The sequence below is a fragment of the Malania oleifera genome, chromosome 1 (assembly GCF_029873635.1).
Source record: "Malania oleifera isolate guangnan ecotype guangnan chromosome 1, ASM2987363v1, whole genome shotgun sequence".
Taxonomy (NCBI): domain Eukaryota; kingdom Viridiplantae; phylum Streptophyta; class Magnoliopsida; order Santalales; family Ximeniaceae; genus Malania; species Malania oleifera.
The window spans coordinates 138,520,373-138,526,372 of NC_080417.1; positions in this window are offsets into that span (position 1 = coordinate 138,520,373).

Below are 6,000 nucleotides of genomic sequence, written 5' to 3' on the forward strand. Positions count from 1 at the left end.
AGTGGGGGTGTTAAATAATAGTTTAAATGATAATTTGGGGTAGATGGAGCCTAAGGAAGGTTACAAGGGTATTATTTTGGCGAAACAGATTTATTAATCTAGGAAAAATATAAATTGCAGGAGTTGAATTTCAGGCGCCAAGGGCGTAGGAGTTGTTGGGGTGTTAACGAAACTCTCAGTAAGCCAAGTAAGGGAGATAAATTATAGTAGTGTGTTTAGAATTACTATTTGAATTAATACGTAAAAATGAGCATATAATATTTTTGTCTGAAAATTATTATGATATAAATATCAGATAAATTGTGTGGCATTTGAGTAATTTTAAATTGTGATATTTTGGAATGTGAAATTAATATTTTATGAATAATAGATGAAAACTGTGTCGGATACGATGTGTGTTGAAAACTGTGAAATATAATAATGTGTATTTTATGAGAAAATAGTGAAATGAGAATGATTGATGTGATATTTATACGTGAGTAGAACTTATTTGCATAAAAAATGAGTTTGTACAAATTACTGATATGAGTATTTTTGGAAAATGTGGGAATACATGAAATATGATATATATTATTATGAGATGATAAAATGTGCATAGAAAATGATGAGAATATTTATATTAAATAGAATTGAGATATACTGAAATATGAATGATGATATGCCTGTCGCGGCGTCCCGGGATCGCGTGTGCCCCGGGCGGCAAAATTAAAAATCAATTTTAATTTTCAGGAAAAATATGGAATGTCGGAGTCGCCGCTAACCTTTTAGTGTGGTTAGAACACGTGATTACTACCCCGTTAGGGGTAGAATGGGTCTATGTTACCAGAGTTAGGTTTGGGAGTTCGGTTACGCGAGGGGAAGGTACAAGCACCCCCTACGCGCCCGTTCTTAAGAACGGTACCTAATTAATTTGAAATTATCCCTAAGTTAATCTAATAAATCTTTAAATTACTCCTTTTTATGAATTTATAAATACATAATAAAAATAAATAAATAAACAAATAAATATAATATATATATATATATATTCCCTCCGAACTTAAGGTACGTGATACCCGAAGGCTCATACCCCCGCATATAAATCATAGGGATTTAAAAATCAAGAAAATATTTTATCAAAATATATACCATAGTACGTATAAGATCGAATAAAGAAAATACTAAAAATAGTGATAATATTATTAATAATGATAAGAATGATAACGTTAATAAATAATACTAATACTAATAACAATACTAATATTAATAGTAGTAATAGATATGATAATAATACTAATAATAACAAATGACAATAATGGTGACAATAATAATATTAACAGTAACAATACTAAACATCATTAACTAACAATATACATATTTAAATAATATGATATTTATCTTAATCTTAACACGTTGTCAAAGATATGTACAAGACATACATATGCTAACAATTAATTAAGGAAAACAAATCGAATTTAAAATATGTAAACTACTAAAACGGGCAAGAAAATAATTGAATTTATGGAACAAATTAATTCTAAAATTAATAATTACCTATTTAATATGGCAACCAAAATTAACACGCAACCTTAACTATACAAATATTAAATACAAAGTGAGTACAATAATGACCAAAAACCCTAAGTATATAATTTATATGGAAGCAATTTCAACCCTAAAAGTACATCAAGATACAATAAATCAAAATACGAGAATACAATGTTAAGAATATATAGTAGTAAGGCAGCAATTTTAAATGTACCCTAATATACAATAATAACATAATCTCAAAATACTAAGGTTACCAAGATAAATGATATTGTGTACATTAAAATACTACAAATATGATAGTAATAAATATATAATATGTAATATCCATTATAATATTGAACATACCTTAAAACTAACATGCTAAATACACTAAAATACTAAACACAATATTACTAGATATATCAACATGCCAACTGTAACCAAAATATAAAATATGCAAATCAACTATATAAACCTAAACATAATAATGAAACAATCTACATAATAAACCCAATAATAGCATATAACAATAATAAAACAATCCACATAATAATAACACCAACCATATGCAAACAATAGAATATTTATACTAATAAAATCAATATAATAATTAATATAATAATAACATCCAAACTATGCCGTAATTTTACTAATAGTAATATACAAACCAGTAACATAAGAATAACGCGATCATGTAATTAATAATAATATACAAACTTACGTAATACTAATACTAATATAATTAATATAATAACAATGCTAATATTAATAAACCAACTGAGTAATAATATTACTAATAATGATATATAAATCATATAATACTAATAATAACAATACACCTATGATGTGATAACAATATTAGAAACATATACTAATATTATTAATGGTAATATACAAACAATCTAACAATATTATTAATAATGATATACAAAACAACATAATAATATAATATATAAATAATAATAATATTACTATCAATAAGATACGAATAACAATACTAATATGGTTAATATAGTATATACATATAGATGCAAATATATAAAACAGTTAAACTTTACATATTAAAACCGCAAACAAAACCCATATATACGTGTGTGTGTGTGTGTATATATATACTAACACTAATAAATATATAAACATATATATGCATTATGTGCGTGAGAAACAGCGCGCATGGGTTCTGTGTGTGTGTGGACTTACAGGGGGGTTTACAGCGGATGGTGGTAGTGGTGCTGGAGTTGCAGAGCTGCTCGGCTGGTCTGAGACGGAGTTGAGCTTCTCCGGCGTCTGCTGGAGTGGTTGAGGATGAGTGCTGGTGGTGATGGCCCCTGCTGGTGTGCTTCAAGTTGTTGAGGACTGCTGGTGGCCGTGAATGGAGAGATGAGGTTGGCTGGAAGGTGGAGCGGGAGGAGGGGTTGCAGCTGTGCAGAGGTTTGCTTGGCCTTGCTGGAGAGACTTCGAGACTGCTGTGGGAGATTGGCGGGGTTGATTGCAGCAGAAGGGAGTCACAGGTCTGCTGGGCTTCTCGACTGCTATTGCTGGTAGCTAGGGGCTGTGTTGGGGCGTTGAGGGTGGATGACTGTAGGTATCTCCAAGAAGAAGAAGAAGAAGAAGAAGAGCAGCGGCTGAAGTTGCCGCTGCTGCTGCGTGTGTGAACCAGGGAAGCAGAAACAGAGTTTTTTTTTTTCTTTCTTGGCTGTGCTCTGCCCCCCGACTGTGTGCTGTGCGCAGCCTCCGTCCTTTACCCCGTGAACATGCCTTTAAATAGGCATTCCCCCGAAAACCCTAGTGAACTTTCCTTTTTCTTTTCTTTTCTTTTTCTTTTTCTTTTTTTTTATTCTTTTATTCTTATGGTAATAATGAAAAAGGAAATAATATTAATAATAATAATCATAATAATATAAATATCAATAAGGGAATAATAATAATAATACTACCATATAGTAAATAGTAATAAATAATTATAGTAAAAATAGAAATAATAAAGATAAAATAATAATAATAATAATAATAATGATAATAATAAGTAAATAATAGTGATAATAATAAATTACTTATAATAATATAGAAAAATAAAATAATAATAATATATCAAAAATAATAACAATAAAATAAATGGAAAACAAAAATAATTATAGTAAAGTAAAAATAAAATAAAGATAATAAAAGTACTAGTAATAATAATAACAATGAAAAATAATAATAATAATGATAATAAAAATACTAGCAAAATAATAGTAAAGTACTAATAATATAGGAAAATAATAATAATAATAATAATAATAATAATAATAATAATAATAATAATAATAACAATAATAATGAAAATAAGAGGGAACCCCTTGTTTTATTTGGTTAGGGCAAAAATAGGGTGTCTACAATGCCAATATCGCATAATAATTGCGGGTGGGTGGTATTTATTTCCTACTGATGCCGTTGGGGAGGCATGCTCAATATGGAGATTGTGTGTGTGTGAAGTTCCTACTAATGCCGTTGGGGAGGTATGCTCAGTAGGGAGATTGTGTGTATAAAATTCCTACTGATGTCATTGGGGAGGTATGCTCAGTATAGAGACTGTGTGTGTGTGCGAAGTTCCTACTGATGTCGTTGGGGAGGTATGCTCAGTATAGAGACTGTGTGTGTGTGTGTGAAGTTCCTACTGATGCCGTTTTGAAGGTACACTCATTACGGAGACTGTGTGTGTGTGTGAAGTTCCAACTGATGCCGTTGGGGAGGTACGCTCATTATGGAGACTGTGTGTGTGTGTGAAGTTCCTACTGATGCCCTTGGAAAGGTATGCTCAGTATGGAGACTGTGTGTGTGTACGAAGTTCCTACTGATGCCGTTGAGGAGGTATGCTCAGTATGGAAACTATGTGTGTGTGTCCGCGAAGTTCCTACTGATGCCGTTGGGAAGGTATGCTCAGTATGGAGACTCTGTGCATGTGCGAAGTTCCTACTGATGTCGTTGGGGAGGTATGCTCAGTATGGAGACTGTGTGTGTGCGTGCGAAGTTCTTACTGATGCCGTTGGGGAGGTATGCTTAGTATAGAGACTATGCGTGTGTGTGTGAAGTTCCTACTGATGCCGTTGGGGAGGTATGCTCAGTATGGAGACTGTGTGTATGTGTGTGTGCGCGCGCGAAGTTCCTACTGATGTCGTTGGGGAGGTATGCTCAATATGGAGACTCTGTGTGTGTGTGCGAAGTTCCTACTGATGCCGTTGGGGAGGTATGCTCAGTATGGAGACTGTACGTGTGTGTGAAGTTCCTACTGATGTCGTTGGGGAGGTATGCTCAATATGGAAATTGTGTGTGAAGTTCTTACTGATTCTGCTGGGGAGGTATGCTCAGTATGGAGACTGTGTATGTGTATGTGAGATTCCTACTGATGCCATTGGGGAGTTATGCTCAGTATGGAAATCGTGAATGTGTTGAGAATTGAAACTATGTGTTCTAATGTATTATGTAAAGTACATAAATGTGAATTTATGTATACATAGATATGTAATGAGTTAAAATGGGAAATGATTATGAAAAATAAAAAAGTGTGTGTTTTATAAAATAAATAATTGAGGCGAAGTGAAACTCTCCACCTAAGGGCTTACTGAGTAAGGTGAGTGCCCCGATAGGTATCAGATGTGGCAATTCTTGGCAGCATAACGTGTTAAGGCAGAGGGAAGCTACCTGTATGGGCAGGCAGTCTTCCCTATTCTCAGGAATTTCGTGGGTAATTATGTGTGTTGGAAATGAATAAACTTGAGAAATGATTTTAAAGCTTATAAAAGTTTGTGTTGTATATTTATATAATTATGAGAATGTGAATATTAGTGTATTTTCTCAGATGAAATGTTGTTTTGAAAAAAAGTAAAACATGTTATAACTGAACTCATATGGCCACACACTATAAATAATTTATTCCTTCTTGCTGAAATGTGTTTCACCCAAATTATCTAAATTTTTCAAGGAACAGGGATAGGCCAAGTGAGAGAGCTCTGTGATCATAGGGAGCTGGGACCCTGACACCTAGGGTGAGTTTCTAGACTAGGGGAGGTGTAATTCCCCTAGAGTTGAGTTGTTTTTGAGTCTGTTATGGTGATGTATATAGATGTATATTGATGCTCTGGGTATGGTATTCTGACTAATATGTATATACTGTCTTCCACTGTTAGGTTGTATAATGAAATAATTTTTAACCCGGTGCCCAATGCGGGTCGAGTTGTATGAATGGTAGTAGGATGGTTGACGTGGCCAATTTATGGATGTTGTTGATGACAAGTGATTACTTATTTATTATTGAGAAAAAAAATTTGAACGAAAATCAGGGCGTCACAACTATTTACATGATGGCAATTTATTTCATATTAATTATCATTGGTGCAATAATTTATATTAGTGCACATGAAGTTCAACATATAGGCACTTGCACATGCTTCTTGACTTCTTGTAGTCATGACAAGTAATAAAATGTGTGGTGTGCATGTTTTGGCATGA